The sequence below is a fragment of the Phoxinus phoxinus genome (genome assembly GCF_949152265.1).
Source record: "Phoxinus phoxinus genome assembly, chromosome: 12".
NCBI lineage: Eukaryota > Metazoa > Chordata > Actinopteri > Cypriniformes > Leuciscidae > Phoxinus > Phoxinus phoxinus.
The window spans coordinates 3,379,068-3,399,659 of NC_136887.1; the positions used below are offsets into that span (position 1 = coordinate 3,379,068).

Genomic DNA, 20,592 nt, shown 5'->3' on the forward strand with positions numbered 1-20,592 from the left:
CTTCCCCGTACCACCCAATGGGGAATGGTGGAACTGAAAGGTTTAACAGAACGTTGGGTAACATGTTGAGATCGCTTCCACCCAGATCTAAGCAAAAGTGGCCACAGTTGGTACAAACGATGACATTCATGTATAACTGCACTGCCCATGAGACAACTGGGTTTGCCCCTTTTTACCTGATGTTCGGAAGGGTGCCGAGATCACCTGTTGACCTTATGTTTCAAAGTGTGCTTCGTGATGAGTCAATCTGTGATTACAATGACTATGTTCAATCTCTTGTCAGTGATCTACAGTCTGCTATGGCGCTGGCTCAAAAGAACTCTACTGCAGAACAAAAACATCAGACTGATCAGTACAATAAGAGGGTCAAAGGATTGCCTCTGTCAGTTGGTGATCATGTTCTCATTGCTAACAAAGGCTGTAGAGGTAAACGGAAGCTTGCCGATAAATGGGAACCCACCATGTATTCTGTTGTTGCCTCCAAACCTTCCCTGCACATTTATAAGATCTGTGACAAATCTGGTCATGAGAAAGTGGTACATCGGAATCTATTGTTGCCAGTTAACTTTCTCCCTTTGCCTGCAACTGATTTTTCTGTTGGTGAAAGTGCTAGTGGTGGTCCTTGTTCCACACCTTCTCAATCTGTATGTGATGTGGCTGAGTCAACAGTACCTGTCAATGATGATTTGTCACATGCTGAGTCTCTGTCTGTCATTTCTCACATAGCTGTTTGTGATGATGATCGTACTGCTTCTTGGGTCTCAACCCATTCTTCTCAAACTGTTTCTGAAGCACAAGATGATTTATCTGTTGACCATAACACTGTAACTAGTGCTTTTTCTCCTACTGTTCCTGTTCCTAACAGTTTGCATGATTCTTTGATTGACCATAACCCTGATGATCGTTACACTACCAGGCTTGGTAGGGTAATTAAGCCTGTTCGTAGGCTGATTGAGTCAATGGTTCAACTTGAAACCTTACTTGGTTTGGAGTCTGTTTCTCCTGTTATTCATGTATAGGTTTGTGTATTGTGTTACACGGTCTCTGGTAATACTAAGTGATATTTTCTGACTTTTATTGTGTATATTAATCCTGTTTATGTACCTGGTCTGAGATTTTTCAAAGTGTAATGGGCACTTTGTGTATGCCTACAAAATGTGTAGAAGTTTGGCCAACTTTCTCCATATTTGTATCCCTTTTGTTTGGGTAGCTTTCTAGGTGTAGTCTTCACTGTTTTTAAAGTGTGGACCATGTAACTCTAGTGACCAGTGTATATTTTTTTTCTTTTGTTATACTCTGGGAATTTTGTGTAAATTCTGAGGGGTGAGTGTAACAGGTATAGAAAGCGTACTGTTAAATATGTATTGTTAATTAGAATTTTCACAAAATTGTTCGTTTACATACCTGATATGACTGCCTAAGTGAAATGAGTACCTTTCCCTTTAATTGATATGAGTCAATATAATTTCCTGTTCTGTCCCCTCCTCTTCCTCTTTGCATTGGTGATGCAGTGGAGAGGTGAGGTTATTTTGGGCTTCTGATAATCTTTCTTAATCTTTATTTTAATTGTTGCTTTTATGTCTATATTTTCACTCTAATTTATGTATATAATATTATTTTACCTATCTGTGTGGTTATTTTAGTAATTTCATCCCGTTTAAGTTATATTTTTGCATCTGGGCCTAAATGTGGAAAAGAGAGCACGTGATAAGTGTACATCACATGTGTTTTATAGGTAAAGCAAGGGCGACTCTCACTTAAGAGGCTGATTACATTTGTTTGTACACCAGGTATGTTTTTCTGTTACGTGTGTTTTTTTGTTCTATGTGATTTATTGCTCTCTTCCTCTTTGCATTGGTGATGCAGTGGAGAGGTAAAGCGAGGGCGACTCTCACTTAAGAGGCTGATTACATTTGTTTGTACATCAGGAATAAAATCTGTGACATATATGCCTATATATGGTTTGTCAGTAAATTATCCTATTGGTCAGTTTAGCAGTTCGACTTTTGCTTCGATGCTCTTCTTGCCTGTTTTTATTTTTATCATCAACATGAGATACAATAATCGGAACAAATACCAGAGGAGAAAAGAAAAGAAGGGAAAAAAGAAACAGAAAAAATAAATCTATATATATATACATACACCTGCAATAAAATTAATACAAGAAAATAAGCAAATAAGTAAAGGAGATACGATCAAATAGAGCATGTTAGGATAAGAAAACGCGACACAATGTAAAGGGGGATTTTGAAGAGAGCACAGCAGGACAATGTTTTCCTTGCTTTGGTCTTCTCTGAAACAGAAAGCGTTTGAAGGTATGAAACTCGTTGAGAAACATTTTGAATAATGGCTTTTGATTGGAAAATTTACATTTATGAATATGAAATTTTGCTAGGAGAAGTAGGCCAAATAGATTTATAAAGTAAAATTCTTTCTCAAAGTTTTTCTCCGTATTAATAAAACCAAATAAAACATATTTCCAAAATAAAGAAAAATGAGGGTACACAAAATCAGTAACATACCTGCAAAAGCTCTTCCAAATTTTTTTTCGAATAGTTAGGCTACAGTCAGTGGTTAAATTGGCTTGGGAGGGGGAGCCCTTATTTACGGTGAATGGTCATCATTCAAATTCCAAAGGGGCTCTTTGTATCAATGTGTGTAACGGCCACCTAGTGTTAAATAGTGTTCATGACATGAATGTTAATATGTCTTTAAGATGACTTCTATGGTGTACGTTATTGTAGGCGCGCTGTTCGTATGTGAGCGCGCACGCACGGACAGTGAGAGTGAGAGTGAGAAGGCTCACGCAAAGAGGAAGATGACCGCTCTACTGCTGACTGTTATGTTATTTTACTGAGTTTACTTTCACTTTGATTTGTAACGTGTTTTAGAGTGTTTTCATTTTCCCTGTTAACATTCGCTCTCTGGCATGTATGTGAAGAGTGTGTTTGACTGAGAGGAAATATATAAAAGACTCGTGGAACTACCAGTCCGGTGGCACTGTCTTTTTCTATTCTTCATCTGGGCAGACTTCGAACTCTGACAGACGTATACATGTGTAAGGTAGAGTTGATTAGTTATTCAAACCAAAATCAATACTTTACAATTCACTTACTTCATTATTATTTTTTGCGCAGGTTTTTATAGATACAAACGGGAAAAAGTGATCCTACTTGGGGGGGTTCGGTGGCTATGCCACCCAGAGAAAATTTAGATTTTCCTGATCTCAACATGTGAATTCTAAGGTGTTTTGAAGGCCAAAAAAATGGACAACAGTAGCTTTAAAAGCATGTAGCGTGTAGTATTTTATCAGATAACAGATTCTTAAACATGAGACTCAGTTTAAATGTCGCAATGAATTATCCACACTATAAACTGGAAATGCAGAATGTTTATGCTTATTGTTGACTATACACAATCACATATTCGAAACGGGAATGGCCTTAAATAAGAAATGATTAAAGGATTATTTTGCATAGATGTTACATTTCAAACGCCAATGCAATAATTCTGTGTCCAGAGGCATGAGCAGTTAGCATCAAAGTTCAGTTTCAGCTACTTTTTCTTTCCTAAATGAATCAATATTTGTGGACTAATCTGTTCATTTAATCAATGGTTCAATTGCTCACTCATAAAGACAGTCACTTGTCGCCGCCTTCTGGCTTAATGATGCAAGTTGTGCAAACACGAACAAGCGGAGTGATACAAACAGGGAAAAGTCGAACACATTCGAGGTACTGTATAGAATAATAATGGCAATATATTTAATAGGGTGCTTGTGTTGTTAAATTAAGCTTATAATATCCACTGTCTGTCTTTGATCAAACTGATTATTTCTGACGGTCATTTAAAACTTCTATCTAAAAACAGCTGTTTATACTTGCATTTTATCTCGCACTATATGACCATAAACTGAAGTGAAGCGTCGCGTTGGGATTCGCGCACGGCTCGCGCTCCTGTAAATCCCGCTTGCTTTGATTGGACTCAAATATTTTGACATTGACGAGCGGTGTTTGAGTGAAGCAGCTCAGATGAAGGTCAGTTATCATCGCGATTGGCGAATCATTGCAGCACCAAATCAGAGTTAATATTAGCCAATTATTTCACAACTTTCATTATATACACTCAACAAAATGTATATATTTGGTGCTGAAGGAGACGGAGCTGAGCAGGGTGTGTTGTGGACCTATGGTTACAGTCCCAAAACAAGTAGCTACAGTATAGTTTCTTCTTGCCTGTTGTTCCATTTTAGAACGCGTCAGTGACGTCACGCCACTCGTCTTAATGAGCGCCTTTATAAACAACACTTGCAGAATCATCTTCACAGTCTTCATCAATCTTCACAGAAACAACGAGATTGTGTCTTCACACAAAAACAGAGGCACATTCTACAGAGCATAGAGAGTACACACACAGTGTCTAGATCTGACAAATCTACATCATGTCCATGTCAGTGAGTTCCTCCTCTGAAGAAGGTGTAGAGCACCTGAGCCTGGAGAGTGAGAGAATCATGGAGGATCCTGTAGAGAACAGATCGTCAGGTGAGACTGACATTACATTCAACACAGAGACATGTAACCAGAGGCGGACAGAGTACACAGCTTCATTACTTGAGTAAAAGTACATAGGCCTATATCCCTTGCTAAATTTTACTCATGTAGCCTACAAGTAAAAGTACTACAGTCAGATGTCTACTGTCTACTAAAGTACTGAAGAACTTGTTTTTAAAAGTACTCGAGTATCAAGAGTACATTTTCTAAATATTGCATTACTACTGCCACAGTGCTTATGTACAGAAACGTCCTACATGGAGTTATGAAAAATGTTCATGTTAATACCTTGGAGAATGTAAAAGGAATTGAAAGTAAAATCAAGTCATTTATATCTTTTTACCCCGTTGCTTTATTTAACATTACATAAAGGCAATACAAGGCAATAGCACAATGGCAACGCTCTGACAAACCTCTGCTAGAGTTTTAATGGATTTTCTGCACCCACATTTGAACCTGACTGTGTTAAACACACCGCATACTCAAGAACATCAAAGCAAATGCTCAGCTTACATTAATGTGTAATATCAGAAAAGAAAATTCAGCTGACAATTGTGTGTACATGTGAGTTTCTCTGTTTTTTCATCAATCAAATCAATAAACCTAAACCAGCAAAGAAGGCAATATAGCAATGTTCTGACACACCTCTGAACCTGAAAGCTGATTGCTGATAGGCTGTCCCAATCAGTGGCGCCTGCACAATCCAGTCACGTTTGAGAGGGAAACGACAAATTGAGGGTTTCCGAGATTTGTCTTTTTTCCTTTTTTAGAAGTAACGGGTACTCAGTACTCACGGTTATTATGGATAGAAATGTAGCGGAGTAAAGAGTACAATATTTGCCTCTCAAATGTACTTGAGTAAAGTCATGAGTACTCCCCAAAAATGATACTCGAGTAAAGTACAGATCCCTCAAAACTGTACTTAAGTAAATGTACTCCGCTACTGTCCGGCTCTGATTATAACATTGTTCTGAGCTCTAGCATTCTGCATTTCTGTGGTCTTTGCTGGTGGTCACTCATATGTGTTTTTTTTATTATTATTTATAAATGTAGAATTGAAAATATGTTTTGCAAAATGAAAATGCTTGCATTGTGCTGCATTTATATTAGACACTTAAATTCAAAATGTTGATTACATCATAAAATCTGCACTTTATCCTCAACACTGTAAACCTGCAGCCAATAGTTCAGACTGTGCTGTTCAGATCCTCCAGGCCCGTTTATAAATTAATTATAAATATAAAGTTTTAAAGTCAGTATGAAAGGGAAGTTCCGCTAGTTTTTTCTCCTCTATTGTGCCGTATATCGAGTGAAGCGCTTCAGGAACAAGAACACATGTGGGCGGGGCTTGATTGTGTCTGTGAGGAATTGATTGAATGGTTGTGGTTTGCTATTGGTGGATATCATGTGAGTGACAGGTTATAGCCTGGTCACACACGTGACCAGCTGTGTATATAGTGCAACACGTCAGTGGAATCGACTGAACTTGTATAGCCTCGTGCAGTGATGTCATCGGATTGCGCGTGTGTCGGCGGCTATAATTAGATGTGCCACAGGTTTAGTCTTCAGACCATACTGTGGTGTGTGTGTGCTACTCAAACTCTGAAAAACTCTCTATTTATTCTAGTAGGAGTTTGTTTTTGTAGGCAGTGGCCAGAAAATCCTTTCTCTTTTCATCTTCACAAGTGAGAGAAAATAAAAAAAAGAGGAGCGATCTACAAAACAAACGTTTGTTTTGTGAACGTTTGTTTTGTGAACGTTTGTTCACGCCCGATGGCTGAATTGTACACACACCAATACTGTTTTTTAATGTTTGGAGGAAGAGCACGCTGCCCTTGCGTTAGAGCGAGGATCTGTCTCTCCGTGCGACCAAGCAAACTGTTCACGCCATTGGCCGTTCAATGGGCTCTTTGGTTAGCATGGAGAGGCACCTGTGGCTGAACCTCACCAGCATCAAGGACAGGGACAGAGTGTTCCTGCATGATGCCCCAATCTCACCTTCCGGCATGTTTGGCGACTCGGTGAACACAGTCATCAGCAGGTTTCGGGAGGTGAAGAAACCGGAGCAGGCGCATTTACTGTCACAAGAGCTGCAGTCTCTTCTGGTCAAAGGGAACATAGAACATATTCCCCTTCCAGAGAGAGAGAGTCAGGTTACTACAGCAGATACTTCCTGATTCCCAAGAAGTCCGATTTTAGATCTACTAGGCTTGAACCACTCAGTCAAAGCGCTCAAGTTCAAGATGCTAACTATCAAGTTAATTGTGTCGCAAATTCAACATCACTATTGGTTCGTCACGATCGATCTCAAGGACGTATACTTTCATGTAGAAATACTGCCACAACACAGGAGTTCCTGAGGTTCGCTTTCGGGGGCGAAGCTTACCAATATTAGGTTCTTCCATTCGGCCAAGCCTTATCACCCCGCACATACACAAAGTGCATAGATGTAGCGCTGGCTCCGTTGCGACTCCAGGGTATCTGCATTTCGAATTATATCGACGATTAGCTGATACTAGCACAATCAAAAGAGTCAACGACTCAACAACAAGAAAAGCGTTTTCTCTCCAACCCAGAGAACAACATACTTAGGGGTCATATGGGATTCGATCACGATGTGGGCACAGCTGTCTCCCACTCAAATCAAGGCCATTCACGATACCCTAAGCAAAGTCAGGCTAGGCCAAGATCTCACTGTTCTTCAGTATCAAAGAATGTTAGGTATCATGGCACCTGCATCCACCGTGATCCCTTTAGGCCTTTTGCATACAGTATGAGACCGTTCCAGTCGTGGCTCAAAGCCTGGGGGTTTCATCCAAGGGCCAAACCTCGAAGGCTGATAAGGGTCACGCGCCGCACGCTACGTACCCTCTCTATGTGGCTCAGACCCCGGTTCCTCACCTTGGGTCCCACTCTATGTGCGTCTTGCCATTGCAGAATGCTAACGACAGACGCCTCCCAGTCGGAATGGGGAGAGTTCTTAAGTGGTCGACCAGCCCAAGGGGAATGGGAGGGTCATCAGCTCAATTGGCACATCAACTTCCTCGAGTTGATGGCTGTATTTCTGGCCCTGAAATACTTCCTCCATGAGCTGAGAGACTGCCATGTCCTAATGCGGGTGGACAACACGACAGCAGTCTCAACTGGGCTAGCGCAGCAGATTTTTCTTTGGGCTCAGGACAAGTTCCTGTCACTCAAAGCAGTTTATATCCCTGGACATCAGAATGTAGGAGCAGATTTACTGTCCAGAAAGAAAATACCGACAGGGGAATGCAAACTCCACCCAGAGGTAGTGAAAAAATTTGCTTAAAATTTTACGAAGCAGAGGTGGACCTTTTTGCCTCCCAAGAGACACCGCAATGTCCCCTCTACTTCTCTCTGAGTCACCCAGCTCACCTGGGTCTGGATGCGATGGCACATACATGGCCCAGAATGCGCCTGCATGCATTTCCTCCAGTTGTTCTGCTCCCGGGAGATCAGAGTTTGCCAACAAGGGCCTTGCCTCTTACTACACATTCTCAGTGCTATGGCTCCTTCCACTAGGAGAAATTATGCCAATAAATGGGGTGTCTTTGAAAGGTGGTGCACTGCACGTAATGCAGATCCAGTTAACTGGCAGATTGATTCAGTTCTGAACATCCTGCAGGAAAAGTTATCAGCAGGCGGATGCCCTGCCATTCTCAGGGTTTATGTGGCCGATTTATCGGCTTGCTAAGCCTTGATTGACGGGGTGCCACTTGGGTAACATCCTCTGCTCGCCCACTTCGTTCGTGGAGCCAGGCAGCTGAGGCCTCCCGTTAGAACCAAAATCCCTTCATGGGACTTAGCTATAGTCCTGGAGAGTCTGGCTTTGAAACTCTAGAGTCAGCATCTGATAAACTTCTGACTTTTAAGATGGTTTTTCACTTCCTTAAAAAGGATTGGGTATTTGCAGTCTCTGTCGGTCTCGCTATCCTGCCTAGACTTTGCCCCAGGAATGGAATTGAATGGAAATGGAAACCAATTTTGCATCCTCATCCTGACTACCTGCCTAAGGTTGCTTTCTCGATTGTACATCCGGTCACTCTTGATGCCTTCTGCCCTCCGCCGTTAACAACGCCAGATCAGGAGAAACTTCACAGGCTGTGTCCAGTCTGTGCTCTTCAGACCTACGTCCACCGCACTAGCCAGTGGCGTAAGTCAGAGCAACTACTGGTATCTGTTTGTCACAGTGGACGTAACAGGGGGGCGGCCGCCATAAAACAGACAATTTCACATTGGGTGAGGGATGCTATTGCCCCTGACTATGAGGCGCGTGGTCAAGCTTCACCATTAGGCATAAGGTCTCATTCTACTAGGGGGGTCGCTTCTACCTGAGCCTTGGCAGCGGGTGTCCCCCTGCAGCATGTTTGAGATGCGGCAGGCTGGTCCTCTCCACACACATTCATAAGATTTTATAGTTTGGATGTTCATGCCACTCTGGGCTCTCATGTCCTTGAGTCGACATCACAAGGTCATGTCTGAGACCTTCACGTTCTTGTGAGCACACACTACACAAATGTAAGCGGTTCAGACACCCACAGTGCGGCGGTGTGGGTTTTCTCATTCCCAAAGAGCTTAAATCAAGCAGAGCATTGAGTGTAGCTTTTGAAAGGGAATGTCTGTGGTTACTTGACTGTAACCCTGTCCCTTAAAAAAGCAGGAAAGCACGTTATCTTTATAGTATCACCACACTTGAACTTTAGTAAGCGAATGCAAAATCTCCTCCTGCACTTGCATGCATGAATGGAAGTCAGTGGCGCTCAAAGACAAGAACAACCATATGAATATTAAAGTAAATGTTATTTTCATTTCATCTGAGGTCAGAGCAGTTTCCAATAGTTGTTTTCTTTCATTTTAGAAAAACTTATAAGTCCCCACAAGGATGTGATCCATGTATTCTTGCGTCGAGCCCAGAAGGCTGTGGAGAACGTCTTCCTCCGCTTCTGCTGTCGGGAGTCTCAGGACTCAGTGGAGGCTTTTCTGCCTCCCTCTAAGACACATTACGTGGGTTTAGAGTCTCCACAAACACAGAGAGAAGACACTACACCTGGCTCAGACGTCACGTGCATCTCTGAGCAGCGGATAGAGAGCCTTGGCATTCAGAGCCGTTCAAACAACATGTGTTCAGACTTTGTGTTGCCTGGTGAAGTGCCTGTCGAGACCATTGGGGCTTCAGATAGCCAGAGTCTACACAAGACCAGAGCCAATATCACTACGCTGGACATCACGTCGGTCGCTGTGGACAATGTGGAGCAGAAGAGTGAGATTGACAAAGGCTTGAGTTGGAGGAAGACGCGATCATTCTTCCGGAGAGCCTGTAAGGCGATGAAGCTGCCCTTGCTCTGCAGCGTTGTGGACACAGTGGAGACTTCTGTGTCTCTAACAGACTCTACAGAAGCTCAGTGTGGCGACTCGACACACACACTCAACCTTGAGGAGTCCAGTGATGACTCGACACACACAGTCAACCTTGAGGAGTCCAGTGATGACTCGACACACACAGTCAACCTTGAGGAGTCCAGCGACGACTCCACACACACACTCAACCTTGAGGAGTCCAGCGATGGGATCTTACCCGGTTCGGAAAGCATCCCACTGCCAACAGAGGCTTCGGTCATGGAGGAGATCAGCTCAGCAGGTGAGACCAAAATTACTTTTGAAACTGGGCGGTTTATGACCGCAGATATTATTAGTCACCTTCATTTATATAGGGCTTTTAACAATAGATTTTGTTTCAAAGCAGCTTTACAGTGTCAGTGATAATAGGAAATTAAGGTAACAGAGATTGTTTTGGCTTTACAGCAGCTCTAGAATAAAGTTATTGTCCAGCTAAAGTTAGTTCTGATTGATTCACTTCCGTTGTAAAAATCATTAGTTATTACCTTAGGGGCCGCTAACACGACACCGTTCTAACAGAAAACTTATAATGTGTTCTGGACGTTCATCTGCATGACAGCAGTGTTTGGTGGCTCGAGAATGCAAACTTTTAAATTGTTTCCAAGGTGCAAGTTTTGAAACATTTTGAAAACGTTATCATCTCCGCGCAAACTTCAAAAGTGTGAATATGTGTGAACGCTGACGGCGTGCACATGCACATTACGTGTTTAGTCTATAGATATGCACGTTTTAATATGTGCGCATGAACGTAGCCTTTCTTTACAAAGTGACATCGCCAAATTACTTGTCTGGCCTGCATAATACAGATTTTCTAGCCGTTTCCTCGGATCCATGCGAACTGGAATAATTTTGACAACTTTATGCAGAAGCAGGGCTGTCGTAAGCATTTGTAGCATTATAGATAGGAATGTACTGTAAGAGTAAAATGTAAGTTACTTTATATTAGGTGTCTTTAAATACTGCAATGCACTTGTTGTGCTGATGTTTTATTGCTAAACACTTGTGTTGCTGTTGAGGTGGATACGGGTACAGGTTTGGTGGGATGGGTCGGTTTAAGGGTGGGTATGCAGGTATTTTTTAAATATATGTATGTACTGCTTACAATAATTAATTTAAAAGTTAGTGCGTAGTAGTTAAAGTGGTTCTTTTTTATTTTTTTATGTGAGGTCAGAAATATTTCTAATAATTGTGTTATCTGTTCATCTTTGTTTTAGAAAATCCTACAGAATGGACGAAGAAGGAAAGGATCTGTTATTACCTTAAACAAGCTTGGAAGGCTTGGGAATAAAGCAGATCTTTCTCTTCTGCCCAGAAATAATAATTTTACAATTCTATTATAAATTGCTTTACATAACTTGTTTATGAGTTTATCGTATTTTGTATATAATAATCCTAATCTGAATAAAACAAAGGGTATTTTTATCTGAAGTATAACTTTTAAAACATTTGCTGGCATTCTTGTCAGAGACCAAAAAGTGCTCTTCATATGACTTTAATTTTGCATTATGTGTAATGCGATTATAAAATACCTATAATGAACTGAGTTCTTGTGATCATATAAATATGATGACTATAAAAAACAGATGTAGGGTAAACTTACCTATTAAGCTCACCAAAATCTACATTGAGACATTTTTTGTGCACAAGATATTGGTTTCAGTGCAAACAGTTATTTTAAAATAAAATATTAATCTCTCACACAATAATATTTAATTTTATTTACCCATGTTGCCAATAAGCTTTTTGTTAAAAATGTCTTGTTTATTTTAACAACCTTTTTAAAGAATAATTGAATTTTTTTAAATTTTAATTTGAAGGTGCAGAGTCAATCACAAAAAAACAAACAAACAGAACACTAAAATCAAGAACCAGATCTAAAAGATCAGATCTGGTGTATACGCTGTGTACTTGCCTCTAAAGCGCAACTTGTGACGGCAGAAGTAACGTATTGCATCATGGCGTAGCGTAAATATCAGCAGTACGTCGCATTAATCACATAAGTTGTGCTATAAAGTTGAAGTTGGGTTGTGGGTTCGATCCCAGGGGATTGCACATACCTATGTATAAATGTATAGGATAATGCAATGTAAGTCGCTTTGGATAAAAGCGTCTGATAAATGTAAATGTAAATGTAATAAAGTTTTTATTTTTTTCTTACACAAACTCATGGCTTTGCTTAAGAAGGCATTTATTAACAACCTCACCTAACAATAATATGAAGTCTTTAAAAATTAAAGCAGTGTAAAACTACAGACCATCAATAATCTTTAAATTTATAATATAATGGATTTAAAAGTACAAACCATTAATGCATGTGAAGTAATATATTAGTGTAGTGTAATAACTTGCAGGAGACAAATCCGTTCAAGAAAGTTAATTTACTCAGGGAACATCAAAAGCCAGCAGCGCACTTGATAACAGCCCAGGTGGAATCCATGGCCCTGTCCCAAAATGGCACACTTCATATGCACTTTCGGTCTTGTGGACTTACAATGGCTGCCGCGAGCGCGTGTCCGCTAAGTCCGTGAGACCGTAGGGTGTCCCATTTGTCATTGCCTGGTTCAGATTACACGATTTTAGCCCGATTTTGGCACGATTCGTTTGACGCAGGGTGTCGTGGGGATTCGTAAACGACAACGGGCGTCGGGACGCAAGATTTGATCGTTTCATATCGTATAGTGTGTCATAGTGGGCGACAACCTACGTCGCGTCTGCGATGCTTCACGACATCACGACAAAAAGACTAGCATGTTTGATTTTTTTTCGGCCCTCCACGACGAGAGTGAGTGAGTGAGCGAGCGAGACAGAGTGTGTGCTAGTGAGTGTGTGTGCTAGGGTGACCACCTGGCTATATTGCTCTGTTGCAGGTCAGACCTGATTTCGCGGGACACGAGGGAGATAACTTACTATTATTATAGGTGAATAAATATTGATTTTATATTAACGTTAGATGTCTTTGCTAGCTTTATAAAAATGTTAGTCTATGACGGCGCTGACCGGCGCTGTGAACGTCACTAATAGCCTAATATAAAACTCATTTTAACAGCACGGGTCTATTCAATCTATTATTAAGTGAAAATAATAATCCAATCGCTAAAAAGCACATTTCCAAATAAACACAAATTCCATTAGGAAAGACTACCGATTAAATGCGTTCTTACCGGATTCAGTAGCCTATTTTTGTGTCTTTTCCATGCGTGATGGTGAAACTTCGGTGGCTACACAGCAATCTCCTTTTTTAGGGTCACCTGTAACTGGTTTTAACCATGTATATATTTTTTTTCTCCCATTCCTTACGAACAAAGACGCTTTTTCTTCTCGGGAGCTCCGGATAGATCCATTTTTCTATTGCAGAATTTTTTTTTTTTTCTCAGTGTTTGTTTTCCCGAATTCCCGCTCTGGCTAGAACCAATAATAACGGCTGCGCACGTTCAGTGTTTTCTTATTAACTTTTTTTTTGTATAATTGTAATTTAAAAGGACGATTAAATAAAATGATGCAGACAAAATTAAAATGTGGGACACTGCTTATGACTTGCGGGACAAAGCTTCAAACTTCGGGACTGTCCCTCACCCCAGTGTGTGTGTGTGTGTGTATACGTGTGAGAGTGAGTGCGTGTGTATATGACATAGTATATGTGCGAGTGAATGTCTGCGACGGCACGCGATGACTGGTCAGAAAGCAACGTGTAGTCTGACATGTTTCTTGTCCACGACACGACAAGATTTTAGGATTCAAAATCGTGTAATCTGACACAGTGACTATCGTAACCGACAAAAAAATCGTGTAATCTGAACCAGGCATTAGCTTTCAGAAGGGTGCTCGCGAGCGCCCCGCCCCCTCTGCGGTCGATTTGCGCACTTTTGCCGAGCCCACACTGATGCGCACTCTGCAGCAGACTTCTTCCCGACAGTCAAAACGGCGTTACGACCACCACACATAACTTCGGGCCATAGCTTTCATCCTGGACACTCCTGGGTGGCACTGATGAAGTGGTTTCAGGACTTCTGATCTACCCACACTGGGAATGATGACTCTGGCACCCCAGAGCACACAACCATCTTGTACACTTAATTCATCTTTTCTTGATGTAAAAAGGTCAAACTCTGCTCTAATTAATTCATGCCCACCACGTTGCACCATTTCTCTCACCCTGGAAAATAACGGATCTTTGTGCATCCACCCTTTCGCTTTATCTGGAGTAATCAAGGTTATGTCAGCGTTCTCCTGCATCAGGACTCCTTCCTCCTGTTCAATGTCCAATTCCGTTGACAATGGTAAGCAGTGTTGGGAACGTTACTTTAAAAAAGTAATTAGTTATAGTTACTCACTACTTGTTCCAAAAAGTAACTAAAGAGTTAGTAACTGAATTACTCTATAATAAAAGTAACTCGTTACCAGGGAAAGTAACTATTTGCGTTACTGTTAAAAAAAAAATTGCTATAATCCAAAGAACTTGGATTTTTGTGAGCAGTTTTCACGAGTCAGTTGAAATGAGTAGAACAGACGGGTGTTTGTACATAACTTTCCATATTTATTGCACGTCGACAGACAGCAAGAGGTTTATCCTGCACTTCGAGTATTAATTTATCTTTGTAAGAAAAGTAAACGGTTACACCATATAAAGTGCATAACTCTAGCAAATTAAATCAAACTCTCTCAACCAGAGACAACTGGCGAACTAGCATCTGTGGTGGAGGACGTATCGGTGTTTTTTGCCACTAGGTTTGTGGATGCGCGTGTCAATTTGAGTCAAGTCTTCGCTCCTGGACACAATGTACACATTACTTGCACGTTCTTGCCTTTGACCACAATGAATTTGAAGTAGTGGTTATATCTCCACCAACTTTTCATCGGATTGCTCCTGACTCGCCACCTCTGCTGCTCCGTCAAATCTGTTTAGCGGTTGTGTGTGTGTGTGTCTGTGTGTGTCTGTGTGTGTTTGTGTGTGTGTGTGTGTGTGTGGCGCATGGCGCGTGTGCTGGCATGTGTGTAAAAACACTGGCTCTGATTGGCTACCATGAAACTTGACTCTGCCTTAGCCAATCATAATCGCTTACATCGTTATTAACCCACCTCCTCACTAGCTGTGAGCCAGGGGTGCGTTCGGAATCGGAATACACATTTTATTCAATCAATGCATATAACGCACCGCATTTAACGTCCAGTAACGTAAACGGCGTTGTAACGACGGGAAAAGTAATTAGTTAGATTACCCCGTTACTGAAAAAATAATGTCGTTACCTAACGCCGTTATTTTAAACGCCGTTATTCCAAACACTGATGGTAACCGACTTGGAGCATCTGTGTTTCCATGATCTTTTCCAGGCTTGTAGATGATGCTGTGTTCATAGGCTCTTATACCCCTTTTCCACCAAGGCAGAGCTGGTGCTGGTTCGGAGCCAGAGCCTAGTTTCAAATCGGTTCTTTGTTTTTTGACCACCAAAGCACCAGCTCCGAACCAGTAAAAGTGGTTCTTAAGTAGCACCAAAACATTGCTGGGCTAGAAGTAAGAACCGCTTGCGTCAGGGGCTGGGGGCGGGGTTACCGTGACCAACAAGACGAACAGAAACTTGTGACTGCCATTTTTTTAAATAGGAGATGACATTTGGGGAACAGCTTTTAACTCATTAAATAAAGACAACAAGGGTTTATGGTTCAAACTATAGTTAACTTCTGACCATATAAATACTTATACACTGTTGCCAGTAAGTTACTGTAATTAAGATTTACTGTCATGGTATTGAGAGAAGCAGACAGAACTTGAACTGGATAATTAACTTAGCTGGATGGTAATGCTGTTAAGTGTAGTGCCGTTGAGGTGTGTGACAGTACCTCCCCCTCCCGGAAGGCACTACCTCACGCCGTAGAGACCAGTTGTGGAGGGAGGGGGCTCAGGAGGAGGATGAAGAGCAGGTGAAGGGCAGACAGAAGGCAGGTGGGACCAGGGCAGAGATGGAGGGAGGAGCCAAGGAGGAGGCAGGGCTGACGACTCCAAGGGGCCGACTGACGGGGGCAGAGCAAGTGGGAGAGGAGACCAGGGTGAAGCCGGAGAGCCGACGAGCCCAGGCGATGCAGAGGATCCGGTGGGATATGGCGAAGGGACGAGGCAAAGCCAGAGGAGTGTAGTCCAGAGGTGAGGGAAGGTTGACAAGCAACCAAGGTGGATCCAGGGGGACGAGGAAGCCTGACAGAAGTGGTGACCAGATGGGCCATGGTGGAGACGTTAATGGATCGTCGGGCTGAGGCGGAGTCCTGGTTGTGGAGGTCGGAGGTGGAGACGGGCGATCCACCGACCAGGCTGGAGCTGTAGGCCGGGAGACCCAATTTTTTATCCTACAATGTGTTGCAGTCCCTGGTCTAGGTCAGGTTGTAACATAAATGACAAAACAACAGTCACCCATTTTTCTTTTCGTGTTCTTTGGTTTATATTCATAGCAATTTTCTTTCGATTAAAAAAAAGAAAAAAGAAGAAACGACAACAAAAAATGTTTGGCAGCAAAATGTTGTGGTGAGCTAATGCCCAAACTTTCCCACACAAAAAACTAACTTCCCTACAAAGCAAATAAAAGAAACAACATACAATGACATATCTCCTTATTCAACCAAAAAAACAGGAGAAAAAGTGATGGACTTTTGGTCTCCCCCCTACGGCTTCTCAAATAATTAAGTATACAGATATGATCAACGGGACACTGATGCTTTCACATAATGGGCAAACTGTTTCAAGTGTCTAATAACAGCACTCAGTTAAACACAAAGAAGAGCACAGAAGTCCCCATCACACAGTCAGTCAAGAGCAATGAAAGAGGTCGAGAGCTTCATCCAGAGGAGTTTATAATCCGAGTCTCTTCTCTAGTCCAACAGCCTTGATTACGTCCAGGACCAATCCTAAAGGAGACCGCAGAAACCACAGCAGAACCAACACATCTGCATTCTGTCACGGGCGTAACAAACGAAACACTGATTTATGTGGGAAACCATTCAAACTTTGAAGATAAAAGTTCATCATTTATGTATTGCTGTCTGTTGTTAGTGTTTTTTTTTATATCAGTGTGTTATGAATGACATATTCTGAATGAGAATTGTTGCCGGTGTTATGGTGGAACGAGCTTATTTTGAGACATATATGAAGTGTTTTGGAGGTGAGATGAACTGTTTGGCCAACATTCATGTTGCTAATGCAGACTATATGAAGAGTTTCTCAAATGTGGCTTCAGTATTGAAAAAAGCTTTTTAAATAAACTAATAATAATGGCAAAGCCTCGTAATTTTCACCCCCTTTATTATATTAAACCTTTTTAAAGTATTGGAGAAATGTGCGATGATTGGTCTTCACACGGGTCCTGTTCGCTGCCTTCAGATTGGAATATCACTTTAGATGGTTTGGGCAATATTTTAAAAATGTTATTACTTTTGAGTATTTTGTCATTTGTATTTTCCTTACATAATATATTAATACTATAATTTGTACACGTCATAGGGCACTTATGGTCGAATCGAACACACTTGACAGTTTTAGTGGTGTTTTCTGCACAGGGTGTGTTAATATTTTCACATTTTCAGACTTTTGACTATTCTTGTGTAAGACTGAAATGGTGTAACTTTTTGCCGTTAAGTTTTCTGCACATCATAGACACAAACAAAACAAGAACTATTGCTTGGACACACACCTTGAACATCTGACAACTCTTGTTATATCTTTTCATATAAGCTAGAGGTTGATCTTGACTATGACTGGATGGTCTGGCCATCGGGGATGTATAAATATGACCCTTCTTTAATAAAATTGAGTGTTATGGTATATTACACCGTCTCAGTTTCCAACTTATATCTTCGAGGCTGCAGATATACCTGAAAATTAATCTAACAGGAGTCTCGCTCTCAAAAAAAAAAAGGCCCAGACCCTTTATGATATTCTGCTCTTGATATGTGCATGCCTCCTTCAATGTAAATATTCACCTATTTTATTGTGTCTTTCCAAGATTTGAGGAAGAAAACAGAACCGCTTTAATATTCAACATTTATTTATGGATTAAATCATTACAGATTCAGGTCATGGAGGAGACGAGTAGCTGACCGAGGGTCTGTCCAGCTGAAGCGTGGTGTCGTCAGAGAGGCGAGGCTCGGGACACATTCATTCATGGATTAACAGTTACGCAAGCCCATATATTACCAGGGGGGCAGAGTGGGACATCTGCCTCGGCTCTTGAGAAGGATTGGTTTGTTTGATGCCCTAAAGAAAAGAAAAAAAGGGGGGAGTTAAGATTAAATATCAAAGTTTTAAAGTAACATACTATTTTTAAACCTGCAGTACTGTTTTAAAAATGCATGCATGTTTAAACTCACTTGATGGCAGCACACAGCTTGCATATATTGTCATATGTTCTTCCATTGGTTCCACACACGGGTGCCGATGGGCATGGGTTAGGCAAGTTCTGGCAACTAGGCTGGTCACAAAAAAACTTGAGTTATCTGCACCTGGAGGAAAGCAATTCTACAGCCTTTATTTACTCACCACTGTTACTCCGTCAGATATGGCCACTGTTTGGGTCAAGAAGGAACAAGGATTCATTTATGATATGGCAAGAGGAAGTCAAAATAACATCAGTGGGGTCTAATGCGTTTTTGTTTGGGGGGAAAAAATTGAACAAGAGTCATTTTGGTGAACTATCCCTTAAATCATATTTAAATTAGTGATGGCAATTTCAAAACACTGCTTCATGACACTTCGAAGCCTTTACGAATCTTTTGTTCCAAATAAATGGTTCGGAGCATGTAATCAAACAGCCAGTCACGTGATTTCAGTAAACGATGTTTCATTACGACGTCCTAACTGTTTCTAAAGCTTAAAATGAATAATGGTAGTTAAGAGTCTTATTGGCCTGTTTAGCTGAGCCATTCATAGAACAAAACAAACCCTGACAATTGATAAGATAATATAGCTACACTTGATAATCTTATTAGATGATTAGATATTCCAATTTAAAGATTTTACTTAAAAAAAAAAATTTGCAATAGATTTGTAAAAATGTTTTTTTTTTTTGTGCATGTTTGTCCCGGGTTTTTGTAGCATTTACACTGTTCTGACCACTAGGGATCGCCGTAGAGACCCTAATTTAAATATGTCTGAATGTGACTCATCTCATCTGAACACTTTTTATTTGTGATACTTTAGCAAAGGTGACTAATTAAGACTAATATGTGCAGACTTTATTGAAAGAATGAAACTCTTCACTATAAACCAAATTAGCATTTATCAGTTGTTTTTGTGAATTAACTCATTACTCACCTAGGACACAGAGAAGAACGATGATTCCTCGAGCAAACATTATTCACAACCTGAGAGTCAACTCACTAAAACTGACGATATGATCAGAGATAAAATGATCCGGCTATTTAAAGCATTTGACTATGGAAGCTTATGAGTAGCAATATTCAATTTGATATGTAATATGCAAAATGACAATTCAATATGTAAAATGGCAATGCATTTCTGTAATTACATTTACATTTTCCCATACATTTGTGCAACGTTTGGTGCAAAATGAAAATGAAATTATATAATTTACATTTCCCATTTCATACACTAGGTTTAATATGTAAATTGAATACATATTTTAACGCTTTATAAGTTGCAAAATGAAAATGTATTACAGAAATGATTAGATATGTGTAACATGTTCAAGCAACAACTGTTGCAAAATGATCATTCAAATGTTATTTTTCTCAATTGCATTTACACTCACAGTCAAGACACTTACGATTGCATTTTCATTCAATGTCCCGCAATGTATATAGCAAAATTCAATGTGCACATTGAAAATGCATTCCGAGCAGATCACGTCTGTCTCCGCCCCCTCCCGCCATGTCAATCACTGCGTGAAGGCGGGGCACGGGCACGGCAACAGGTAAACATAACGTGCTTTTTGAGATGTTGGAAACATGGCGGCGGCAGAGATAATACGGGCGTTAAATACACTAGCAGATGAAGTGGAGCGTGAACAGAGAAACGGTAGTATTTCCGAAGATTGTTACGCGTATGTAGGTGATAGAACAAATAAAGGAGAACTCCAGCGCCAAATGAACCTTTGGTCTAATTACACATTGTTACCTAGTCAACCGTTATCTGAGATTTGTTTTCATGATTATCGAATGTAAATAGTTTTATCTCTAAAAACAGTTTAGCCTATAAAGCTAGTATATACGCTAGTATATGGGGCTTAGAGTAATGACAAATAAAAATCGCTAGTTAATACCACTAACAAGGGTCAAAATAGCCCCACACTACCACGGTACCACTAGCTTTATAGGCTAAACTGTTTTTAGAGATAAAACTATTTACATTCGATAATCATGAAAACAAATCTTAACATCTTTACACTTTGTCGCTCTATTACTTGGGCAGCTTCTCGGAGAAGCTGTGGAACTGACTTGTCCATGTTCCCTCACTTGAACCCTCTTGACCTATACCGCCGTAATAGGGATGTTCGCCGTGACGTCACGACGCGCTCTGGTTGGCAGAAGAAAAGTAATGACCGCTTAAAGCGCAGCGCAAACACAGAAGAAAATGGTTGTATCGTGCTTTGTGATCGGCTGTGTTAACAGCTTCGATAAGAGTAAT

General features: G+C 40.9%; 1 long non-coding RNA gene across 1 annotated transcript; it reads right to left on the minus strand.

The window, feature by feature from the left end:
• Nucleotides 1–17,980: 17,980 nt before the first annotated feature.
• On the minus strand, nucleotides 17,981–19,341 carry LOC307007835. The gene is made up of 4 exons (XR_013799695.1): nucleotides 19,261–19,341; nucleotides 18,487–18,585; nucleotides 18,318–18,418; nucleotides 17,981–18,176 (listed from the first exon to the last, which is right to left on the minus strand). It is a non-coding gene; the product is annotated as an uncharacterized lncRNA (long non-coding RNA).
• Between the last annotated feature and the right edge of the window lie 1,251 nt (nucleotides 19,342–20,592).